This window comes from Cavia porcellus, unplaced genomic scaffold (assembly GCF_034190915.1).
Source record: "Cavia porcellus strain 051 isolate PalLab524CR breed Dunkin Hartley unplaced genomic scaffold, mCavPor4.1 scaffold_4, whole genome shotgun sequence".
NCBI classification, from domain to species: domain Eukaryota; kingdom Metazoa; phylum Chordata; class Mammalia; order Rodentia; family Caviidae; genus Cavia; species Cavia porcellus.
In genome coordinates, this window is record NW_026947487.1 from 6,928,177 (window position 1) to 6,941,918 (window position 13,742).

Sequence of the window (13,742 nt, forward strand, 5' to 3'; positions counted from 1 at the left end):
AACTCCAACCCTAACACTTACAATAACACTAAACCCTAAGCTTAACCTTAACAATATCGCTAAATCTATCCCCATGCCTAAACCCAACACTAAACCTAAACCTACCTCTAAACCTAATCCCTAACACTAACCCTAACTCATAGAGCTAAACCTAACCCTCACCCAAACCCAAACCCTGACACTAAGGCTAACACTTACACTAACCCTTACACTTACCATTAACTCTAACACTAATCGTAACCCTAACCCTAAACACAACCCTAACCATAAGCCTAACCTATAACCCTAAACCTAACAAGAACCCAAACTGTTACTATAACCCTAACCCTAACGCTAACACTAACCCTAAACCCTAACCCTAACCCTAACCTTTTAACCCTAACCCTAACAGTAACCCTAACCCTAATCCTAAACCTTCACGCCAAACCCTAATCCTAACACTAACCCTATCTCTAACACTAACACTAACCCTATTCCTAACACCAATCCAAACACTAACCCTAACCCTAACCCTGTCTAACCATAACCCTAACCCTGACCCTAACACAAACCTATTTTCTAACACTCACCCTAACCCTAACCCTAAATCACAACCTAACCCTAACTCTAACAATAACACTAATGCTAACTTCTAACACTAACACTAACGCTAAACCTAAGCTTCAACACTAACCCTAAACCTAACCCTAACCCTAACCTAACCCTAACACTAATGCTAACCATAACCCTAAACTGAACCCTAACCCTAACCATAATGCTAAACTCTAACCATAATCCTAAACTCTAAAACTAACCTGAACACTAATCATAACCCCAACCCTAACACTAAACCCAAAACCTAACCCTGACACTATCCCTAACCCTAAACCTATCACTAAAAACAACCCTAATGCTAAACCTAGGCCTAACTATAAACCCTAACCCTAATCCTAACCCTAACCCTAACATTAACCCTATCCCTTACTCTAACCCTAACACTAACTCTAAACTCTAACTCCAACCATAACTCCAACAATAACCTTAACCCTAAGCCTAAACTCTAACCCTAACCCTCACCAGAATCCAAAGGCTAAACATAACCCTAACACTACCCCTAACACTAACACTAACCATAACCCTATGCCTCATCCTAGCCCTAATGCTAACCTGAGACCCCAACCCTTAACCTAACCTTAACACTCTAACACTAACCCTAACACTAGCCCTAACCCTAGCCATAACCCTAACTCTAAACCTAACCCTAACCCTAACACTAACACTAACCCTAGCCGTAAATCTAACGCGAAACCCAAACCATAACCGACCCCTAGCCATAACCCTAACCCTGACCCTTACCATACCCTAACCGTAACCCTAACCTAACCCTAACCCTAACCCTTAACCCTAACCCTAACCCTAACCCTAACCCTCATCTTAACGCTAAACCTAAAACTCACCCTAACCCTAAACCTAACAGAAACCCTAAACAGTAACACTAAGGCTAACACCATACCTAACCCTAACCTTATCCCTAAAACTAACCCTAACCCTAACTCTAACCCTAAAACCAAATTCTAACCCTAACCCTAAAAGTAACCCTAACAGTAACCTCTAACACTAACCCTTACCCTAACCTCTAACCCTAACCCTAACCCTAACGCTAAGCCTAACTCTATCCCTAAATGAAACCCTCTAACCCTAACACTAATCCAACACTAATACTAGACATAAACCCTAAACCTAACCCTAACCCTAACACTAACCCTTACCCAAAACCGAACCCTAACCCCTAACTCTAACCATAACTCTAACCCTCACCCTAACCGTAACCGTAACCCTAACCCTACACCTAAACGTTACCCTAAACCTAACACCTACCATAAACTCTAACTCGAATTCTACCATAAGCCTAACCCTAACCCTCTCTAAAATTAATCCTAACCGTACAACTAACCCTAACCCTAAGGCTAACACAAACTTAAATTCGAACGGTAAGCCTAAACCTAACCCTAACCCTAAAGCTAAGCCTAAAACTAAACCTAACGCCAATGCTAAATTTAACTTCTAACCCTAAACCTAAACCTGACTCTAACCACAACCATAATGACAAACCCTAATTCAAACCCTAACTCTAAACCTAACCATAACTTAACGCTAACCCTAAACCTCACACTAAACTATCCCTAACACCTAACCCCTAACCCTAATCATAACCATAAACTTAACCCTAAACTTAATGCTAACGCTAACACTAACTCGAAATCTAACACTAACCCTAAACCTAACCCTAACCCATAAACATAACCCTAACCCTAACACTAACCTGAACCCTAAAATTAACACTAACCCTAACCTGAACCTTTAGCCTAACCCTAATGCTAACCCTAAATCTACCCTAACCCTAAAGGTAACTCTAACCCTAACCCTAAACCTAACCCTAACGTTAAACCTAACTCTAACCCTAACTCTAACCCTCACAGTAACCCTAATCCGAACTGCAACCTATCATCTAACCCTAATCCTAACCCTAAACCCAACCCAAAACTAACCCTATCACTAATTCCAACATTAGCAATATCCCTAAAACTAATCGTAACCCTAACCCTAACCCTAACCCTAATCATCTCCCTAACAAATAAACCCTAACCCTAAACCTAAACCTAACCCTAACCCTCAAATTAACCTTAACCCTAAACCTAGGCATACACCAAACATTAACTTGTAATCCTCACCCTAAGCCTTTGCCAGCCCTAAATCTAACACTAACCTGAAACCTAAGCGTAACCCTAACCCTAACCATAACCATAACACTAACCTCTAAATCTAACCCTAACCCTAACACTAACCATAAATCTAACCCTAAGCCTAAATGTTACACTAAACTTAACCTTATCCCTGACCCTAACTCTAACCTTAACCCTAATCTTTAACCCTAACCCTAATCCTAAACCTAACCCTAATCTTAACCTCTAACCCTAACCCTAAACCTGAACCTATACCTAACAGTAACACAAACCTAAATTTACTAACCCTTACCCTAACCCTAGCTGTAAAATTCAACCTAACGCTAACCCTAAACATAACGCTAAAGCTAACTTCTAACCCTGAACCTAAATCTAAACCTAAGCTTCAACCCTAACACTAACACTAACCCTAACCTCTAAGCCTAACCCTAACCCTAACCTGAACCCTAAACCTAATCCTAACCCTAATTGAATGCTAAATTCTAACCATAACATTAAACCTAACCATAAGCCTAACCCTAACGCTAACCCTAGCACTAAACTCGAACAGTAACTCTAACACTAACCCTAAGCCTAAATCTAACCCTAACTTCCAACCCTAACCCTAATGTTAACCCTAACACTAACAATAACACTAAACACTAACCTTAACACTAACACTATCCCTAAATCTATCCCTATGCCTAAACCCAACCCTAAACCTAAACCTGCCTCTAAACCTAATCCCTAACACTAACCCTAACCCATACCGCTAAACCTAACCCTCACCCAAATCCAAACCCTGACACTAAGGCTAACCCTTACACTAACCCTAACACTTACCATAAACTCTAAACCTAATTGTAACCCTAACCCTAAACCTAACACTAACCATAAGCCTAACCTATAACCCTAAACCTAACAAAAACCCAAACTGTAACTATAACCCTAACCCTAACGTTAACACTAACCGTAAACTCTAACCCTAACCCTAAACTGTTAACAATAACCCTAACCCTAACCCTAATCCTAAATCTTCACGCCAAACCCTATTCCTAACACTAACCCTAACTCTAAACCTAACACAAACCCTATCCCTAACACCAATCCAAACCCTAACCCTGTCTAACTCTAACCCTGACCCTAACACATACCTATTTTCTAACACTCACCCTAACCCTAACCCTAAATCTCAACCTAACCCTAACTCTAACCATAACACTAATGCTAACTTCTAACACTAACACTAACGCTAAACCTAAGCTTCAACACTACCCCTAAACCTAACCCTAAATCTAACCCTAACGCTAACTCTAATGCTAACCATAACCCTAAACCGAGCCCTATTCCTAACCATAACCCTAAACTCTAACCCTAATCCTAAACTCTAAACCTATCCCTAACACTAATCATAACCCTAACCCTAAAACTAAACCCAAAACCTAACCTGACACTATCACTAACCCTAAACCTATCACTAAAAACAACCCTAATGCTAAACCTAAGCCTAACTGCAAACCCTAACCCTAATCCTAACCCTAACTCTAACACTAACACTAACACTAACCTTTACTCTAACCCTAACACTAACCCTAAACTCTAACTCCAACCCTAACTCCAACCCTAACCTTAATCATAAGCATAACCTCTAACACTAAGCCTCACCCGAATCCAAAGGCTAACCATAACACTAACCCTAACCCTAACCCGAACACTAAGCATAACCCTAAGCCTAATCTTAGCCCTAATGCTAACCTCAAACACCAACACTAACCCTAACCCTAACACTCTAACACTAACCCTAACGCAAGCCCTAAACCTATCCCCTAACGTCAAACCCTATCCTAAACCTAACCCTAACACTAGCCCTAACACTAATCCCAATCCTAACCCTAAACATAACCATAAACCTGTCCAACCCTGAACCTAACACTAACCCTAACCCTAACGCTAACCCTCACCCGAATCCCAAGGCTAACCATAACCCTAAACCTAACCCTAACCCTAACCCTAACACTAACCATCACCCGAATCCAAAGGCTAACCATAACCCAAACCCTAACCCTAACCCGAACACTAACCATAACCCTATGCCTAATCCTAGCCCTAATGCTAACCTGAGACCCCAACCTTTACCCTAACCTTAACACTCTAACCCTAACCCTAACACTAGCCCTAACCCTAGCCGTAACCCTAACTCTAAACCTAACCCTAACCCTAACCCTAACACTAACCCTAGCCGTAAATCTAACGCGAAACCCAAACCATAACCGACCCCTAGCCAAAACCCTAACCCTAAACCTGACCCTACCCTAACCGTAACCCTAACCTAACCCTAACCCTAACCCTTAACCCTAACCCTAACCCTAACCCTCATCTTAACGCTAAACCTAAAACTAACCCTAAACCTAAACCTAACAGAAACCCTAAACACTAACACTAACGTTAACACCATACCTAACCCTAACCTTATCCCTAAAACTAACCCTAACCCTAACTCTAACCCTAAAACCAAATTCTAACCCTAACCCTAAAAGTAACCCTAACAGTAACCTCTAACACTAACCCTTACCCTAACCTCTAACCCTAACCCTAACCCTAACGCTAAGCCTAACTCTATCCCTAAATGAAACCCTCTAACCCTAACACTAATCAAACACTAATACTAGACATAAACCCTAAACCTAACCCTAACCCTAACACTAACCCTTACCCAAAACCGAACCCGAACCCATAACTCTAACCATAACTCTAACCCTCACCCTAACCCTAACCGTAACCCTAACCCTACACTTAAACCTTACCCTAAACCTAACACCTACCATAAACTCTAACTCGAATGCTACCATAAGCCTAACCCTAACCCTCTCTAAAATTAATCCTAATCGTACACCTAACCCTAACCCTAAGGCTAACGCAAACTTAAATTCGAACGGTAAGTCTAAACCTAACCCTAACCCTAAAGCTAAGCCTAAAACTGAACCTAACGCTAATGCTGAATTTAACTTCTAACCCTAACCCTAAACCTAACTCTAACCACAACCATAATGACAAACCCTAACCCTAACCATAACTTAAGGCTAACCCTAACCCTCACACTAAACTATCCCTAACACCTAAACCCTAAGCCTAATCATAACCATAAACTTAACCCTAAACTTAATGCTAACTCTAACCCTAACTCGAAATCTAACACTAACCCTAAACCTAACCCTAACCCATAAACATAACCCTAACCCTAACACTAACCTGAACCCTAAAATTAACACTAACCCTAACCTGAACCTTTAGCCTAACCCTAATGCTAACCCCAAATCTACCCTAACCCTAAAGGTAACTCTAACCCTAACCCTAAACCTAACCCTAACGTTAAACCTAACTCTAACCCTAACCCTAACCCTCACACTAACCCTAATCCGAACTGCAACCTATCATCTAACCCTAATCCTAACCCTAAACCCAACCCAAAACTAACCCTATCACTAATTCCAACATTAGCAATATCCCTAAAACTAATCGTAACCCTAACCCTAACCCTAATCATCTCCCTAACAAATAAAACCTAACCCTAAACCTAAACCTAACCCTAACCCTCAAATTAACCTTAACCGTAACCCTAGGCATACACCAAACATTAACTTCTAATCCTCACCCTAAGCCTATGCCAGCCCTAAATCTAACACTAACCTGAAACCTAAGCGTAACCCTAACCCTAACCATAACCATAACACTAACCTCTAAATCTAACCCTAACCCTAACACTAACCATAAATCTAACCCTAAGCCTAAATGTAGCACTAAACTTAACCTTAACCCTGACCCTAACTCTAACCTTAACCCTAATCTTTAACCCTAACCCTAATCCTAAACCTAACCCTAATCTTAACTTCTAACCCTAACCCTAAACCTGAACCTAAACCTAACAGTAACACAAACCTAAATTTACTAACCCTTACCCTAACCCTAGCTATAAAATTCAACCTAACCCTAACCCTAAACATAACGCTAAAGCTAACTTCTAACCCTGAACCTAAATCTAAACCTAAGCTTCAACTCTAACCCTAACACTAACCCTAACCTCTAAGCCTAACCCTAACCCTAACCTGAACCCTAAACCTAATCCTAACCCTAATTGAATGCTAACTTCTAACCATAACCTTAAACCTAACCATAAGCCTAACCCTAACGCTAACCCTAGCACTAAACTCGAACCGTAACTCTAAAACTAACCCAAACCCTAAATCTATCCCTAACTTCCAACCCTAACCCTAACGTTAACACTAACACTAACAATAACACTAAACACTAACATTAACCCTAACACTATCCCTAAATCTATCCCTATGCCTAAACCCAACCCTAAACCTAAACCTGCCTCTAAACCTAATCCCTAACACTAACCCTAACCCATACCGCTAAACCTAACCCTCACCCAAATCCAAACCCTGACACTAAGGCTAACCCTTACACTAACCCTAACACTTACCATAAACTCTAAACCTAATCGTAACCCTAACCCTAAACCTAACACTAACCATAAGCCTAACCTATAACCCTAAACCTAACAAAAACCCAAACTGTAACTATAACCCTAACCCTAACGTTAACACTAACCGTAAACTCTAACCCTAACCCTAAACTGTTAACAATAACCCTAACCCTAACCCTAATCCTAAATCTTCACGCCAAACCCTATTCCTAACACTAACCCTAACTCTAAACCTAACACAAACCCTATCCCTAACACCAATCCAAACCCTAACCCTGTCTAACCCTACACCTGACCCTAACACATACCTATTTCCTAACACTTACCCTAACCCTAACCCTAAATCTCAACCTAACCCTAACTCTAACCATAACACTAATGCTAACTTCTAACACTAACACTAACGCTAAACCTAAGCTTCAACACTACCCCTAAACCTAACCCTAAATCTAACCCTAACCATAACTCTAATGCTAACCATAACCCTAAACCGAACCCTAACCCTAACCATAACCCTAAACTCTAACCCTAATCCTAAACTCTAAACCTATCCTTAACACTAATCATAACCCTAACACTAAAACTAAACCCAAAACCTAACCTGACACTATCACTAACCCTAAACCTATCACTAAAAACAACCCTAATGCTAAACCTAAGCCTACCTGCAAACCCTAACCCTAATCCTAACCCTAACTCTAACACTAACACTAACACTAACCTTTACTCTAACCCTAACACTAACCCTAAACTCTAACTCCAACCCTAACCTTAACCATAAGCATAACCTCTAACACTAAGCCTCACCCGAATCCAAAGGCTAACCATAACACTAACCCTAACCCTAACCCAAACACTAAGCATAACCCTAAGCCTAATCTTAGCCCTAATGCTAACCTCAAACACCAACACTAACCCTAACCCTAACACTCTAACACTAACCCTAACGCAAGCCCTAAACCTATCCCCTAACGTCAAACCCTATCCTAAAACTAACCCTAACACTAGCCCTAACACTAATCCCAATCCTAACCCTAAACATAACCATAAACCTGTCCAACCCTAAACCTAACACTAACCCTAACCCTAAAGCTAACCCTCACCCGAATCCCAAGGCTAACCATAACCCTAAACCTAACCCTAACCCCAACCCTAACACTAACCATCACCCGAATCCAAAGGCTAACCATAACCCTAACCCTAACCCTAACCCGAACACTAACCATAACCCTATGCCTAATCCTAGCCCTAATGCTAACCTGAGACCCCAAACTTTACCCTAACCTTAACACTCTAACACTAACCCTAACACTAGCCCTAACCCTAGCCGTAACCCTAACTCTAAACCTAACCCTAACCCTAACCCTAACACTAACCCTAGCTGTAAATCTAACGCGAAACCCAAACCATAACCGACCCCTAGCCATAACCCTAACCCTAAACCTGACCCTACCCTAACCGTAACCCTAACCTAACCCTAACCCTAACCCTTAACCCTAACCCTAACCCTAACCCTCATCTTAACGCTAAACCTAAAACTAACCCTAAACCTAAACCTAACAGAAACCCTAAACACTAACACTAACGCTAACACCATACCTAACCCTAACCTTATCCCTAAAACTAACCCTAACCCTAACTCTAATCCTAAAACCAAATTCTAACCCTAACCCTAAAAGTAACCCTAACAGTAACCTCTAACACTAACCCTTACCCTAACCTCTAACCCTAACCCTAACCCTAACGCTAAGCCTAACTCTATCCCTAAATGAAACCCTCTAACCCTAACACTAATCAAACACTAATACTAGACATAAACCCTAAACCTAACCCTAACCCTAACACTAACACTTACCCAAAACCGAACCCGAACCCATAACTCTAACCATAACTCTAACCCTCACCCTAAACCTAACCGTAACCCTAACCCTACACCTAAACCTTACCCTAAACATAACACATACCATAAACTCTAACTCGAATTCTACCATAAGCAACCCTAACCCTCTCTAAAATTAATCCTAATCGTACACCTAACCCTAACCCTAAGGCTAACGCAAACTTAAATTCGAACGGTAAGCCTAAACCTAACCCTAACCCTAAAGCTAAGCCTAAAACTGAACGTAACGCTAATGCTGAATTTAACTTCTAACCCTAACCCTAAACCTAACTCTAACCACAACCATAATGACAAACCCTAACCCTAACCATAACTTAAGGCTAACCCTAACCCTCACACTAAACTATCCCTAACACCTAACCCCTAAGCCTAATCATAACCATAAACTTAACCCTAAACTTAATGCTAACTCTAACCCTAACTCGAAATCTAACACTAACCCTAAACCTAACCCTAACCCATAAACATAACCCTAACCCTAACACTAACCTGAACCCTAAAATTAACACTAACCCTAACCTGAACCTTTAGCCTAACCCTAATGCTAACCCCAAATCTACCCTAACCCTAAAGGTAACTCTAACCCTAACCCTAAACCTAACCCTAACGTTAAACCTAACTCTAACCCTAACCCTAACCCTCACACTAACCCTAATCCGAACTGCAACCTATCATCTAACCCTAATCCTAACCCTAAACCCAACCCAAAACTAACCCTATCACTAATTCCAACATTAGCAATATCCCTAAAACTAATCGTAACCCTAACCCTAACCCTAATCATCTCCCTAACAAATAAAACCTAACCCTAAACCTAAACCTAACCCTAACCCTCAAATTAACCTTAACCGTAACCCTAGGCATACACCAAACATTAACTTCTAATCCTCACCCTAAGCCTATGCCAGCCCTAAATCTAACACTAACCTGAAACCTAAGCGTAACCCTAACCCTAACCATAACCATAACACTAACCTCTAAATCTAACCCTAACCCTAACACTAACCATAAATCTAACCCTAAGCCTAAATGTTACACTAAACTTAACCTTAACCCTGACCCTAACTCTAACCTTAACCCTAATCTTTAACCCTAACCCTAATCCTAAACCTAACCCTAATCTTAACCTCTAACCCTAACCCTAAACCTGAACATAAAACTAACAGTAACACAAACCTAAATTTACTAACCCTTACCCTAACCCTAGCTATAAAATTCAACCTAACCCTAACCCTAAACGTAACGCTAAAGCTAACTTCTAACCCTGAACCTAAATCTAAACCTAAGCTTCAACTCTAACCCTAACACTAACCCTAACCTCTAAGCCTAACCCTAACCCTAACCTGAACCCTAAACCTAATCCTAACCCTAATTGAATGCTAACTTCTAACCATAACCTTAAACCTAACCATAAGCCTAACCCTAACGCTAACCCTAGCACTAAACTCGAACCGTAACTCTAAAACTAACCCAAACCCTAAATCTATCCCTAACTTCCAACCCTAACCCTAACGTTAACACTAACACTAACAATAACACTAAACACTAACATTAACCCTAACACTATCCCTAAATCTATCCCTATGCCTAAACCCAACCCTAAACCTAAACCTGCCTCTAAACCTAATCCCTAACACTAACCCTAACCCATACCGCTAAACCTAACCCTCACCCAAATCCAAACCCTGACACTAAGGCTAACCCTTACACTCACCCTAACACTTACCATAAACTCTAAACCTAATCGTAACCCTAACCCTAAACCTAACACTAACCATAAGCCTAACCTATAACCCTAAACCTAACAAAAACCCAAACTGTAACTATAACCCTAACCCTAACGTTAACACTGACCGTAAACTCTAACCCTAACCCTAAACTGTTAACAATAACCCTAACCCTAACCCTAATCCTAAATCTTCACGCCAAACCCTATTCCTAACACTAACCCTAACTCTAAACCTAACACAAACCCTATCCCTAACACCAATCCAAACCCTAACCCTGTCTATCCCTAACCCTGACCCTAACACATACCTATTTCCTAACACTCACCCTAACCCTAACCCTAAATCTCAACCTAACCCTAACTCTAACCATAACACTAATGCTAACTTCTAACACTAACACTAATGCTAAACCTAAGCTTCAACACTACCCCTAAACCTAACCCTAAATCTAACCCTAACCCTAACTCTAATGCTAACCATAACCCTAAACCGAACCCTAACCCTAACCATAACCCTAAACTCTAACCCTAATCCTAAACTCTAAACCTATCCCTAACACTAATCATAACCCTAACCTTAAAACTAAACCCAAAACCTAACCTGACACTATCACTAACCCTAAAACTATCACTAAAAACAACACTAATGCTAAACCTAAGCCTAACTGCAAACCCTAACCCTAATCCTAACCCTAACACTAACACTAACACTAACACTAACCTTTACTCTAACCCTAACACTAACCCTAAACTCTAACTCCAACCCTAACTCCAACCCTAACTTAACCATAAGCATAACCTCTAACACTAAGCCTCACCCGAATCCAAAGGCTAACCATAACACTAACCCTAACCCTAACCCGAACACTAAGCATAACCCTAAGCCTAATCTTAGCCCTAATGCTAACCTCAAACACCAACACTAACCCTAACCCTAACACTCTAACACTAACCCTAACGCAAGCCCTAAACCTATCCCCTAACGTCAAACCCTATCCTAAACCTAACCCTAACACTAGCCCTAACACTAATCCCAATCCTAACCCTAAACATAACCATAAAGCTGTCCAACCCTAAACCTAACACTAACCCTAACCCTAACGCTAACCCTCACCCGAATCCCAAGGCTAACCATAACCCTAAACCTAACCCTAACCCTAACCCTAACACTAACCATCACCCGAATCCAAAGGCTAACCATAACCCTAACCCGAACACTAACCATAACCCTAGGCCTAATCCTAGCCCTAATGCTAACCTGAGACCCCAACCTTTACCCTAACCTTAACACTCTAACACTAACCCTAACACTAGCCCTAACCCTAGCCGTAACCCTAACTCTAAACCTAACCCTAACCCTAACCCTAACACTAACCCTAGCCGTAAATCTAACGTGAAACCCAAACCATAACCGACCCCTAGCCAAAACCCTAACCCTAAACCTGACCCTACCCTAACCGTAACCCTAACCTAACCCTAACCCTAACCCTTAACCCTAACCCTAACCCTAACCCTCATCTTAACGCTAAACCTAAAACTAACCCTAAACCTAAACCTAACAGAAACCCTAAACACTAACACTAACGTTAACACCATACCTAACCCTAACCTTATCCCTAAAACTAACCCTAACCCTAACTCTAACCCTAAAACCAAATTCTAACCCTAACCCTAAAAGTAACCCTAACAGTAACCTCTAACACTAACCCTTACCCTAACCTCTAACCCTAACCCTAACCCTAACGCTAAGCCTAACTCTATCCCTAAATGAAACCCTCTAACCCTAACACTAATCAAACACTAATACTAGACATAAACCCTAAACCTAACCCTAACCCTAACACTAACCCTTACCCAAAACCGAACCCGAACCCATAACTCTAACCATAACTCTAACCCTCACCCTAACCCTAACCGTAACCCTAACCCTACACTTAAACCTTACCCTAAACCTAACACCTACCATAAACTCTAACTCGAATGCTACCATAAGCCTAACCCTAACCCTCTCTAAAATTAATCCTAATCGTACACCTAACCCTAACCCTAAGGCTAACGCAAACTTAAATTCGAACGGTAAGCCTAAACCTAACCCTAACCCTAAAGCTAAGCCTAAAACTGAACCTAACGCTAATGCTGAATTTAACTTCTAACCCTAACCCTAAACCTAACTCTAACCACAACCATAATGACAAACCCTAACTCTAACCCTAACTCTAACCCTAACCATAAGTTAAGGCTAACCCTAACCCTCACACTAAACTATCCCTAACACCTAAACCCTAAGCCTAATCATAACCATAAACTTAACCCTAAACTTAATGCTAACTCTAACCCTAACTCGAAATCTAACACTAACCCTAAACCTAACCCTAACCCATAAACATAACCCTAACCCTAACACTAACCTGAAGCCTAAAATTAACACTAACCCTAACCTTAACCTTTAGCCTAACCCTAATGCTAACCCTAAATCTACCCTAACCCTAAAGGTAACTCTAACCCTAACCCTAAACCTAACCCTAACGTTAAACCTAACTCTAACCCTAACCCTAACCCTCACACTAACCCTAATCCGAACTGCAACCTATCATCTAACCCTAATCCTAACCCTAAACCCAACCCAAAACTAACCCTATCACTAATTCCAACATTAGCAATATCCCTAAAACTAATCGTAACCCTAACCCTAACCCTAATCATCTCCCTAACAAATAAAGCCTAACCCTAAACCTAAACCTAACACTAACCCTCAAATTAACCTTAACCCTAACCCTAGGCATACACCAAACATTAACTTCTAATCTTCACCCTAAGCCTATGCCAGCCCTAAATCTAACACTAACCTGAAACCTAAGCGTAACCCTAACCCTAACCATAAACATAACACTAACCTCTAAATCTAACCCTAACCCTAACACT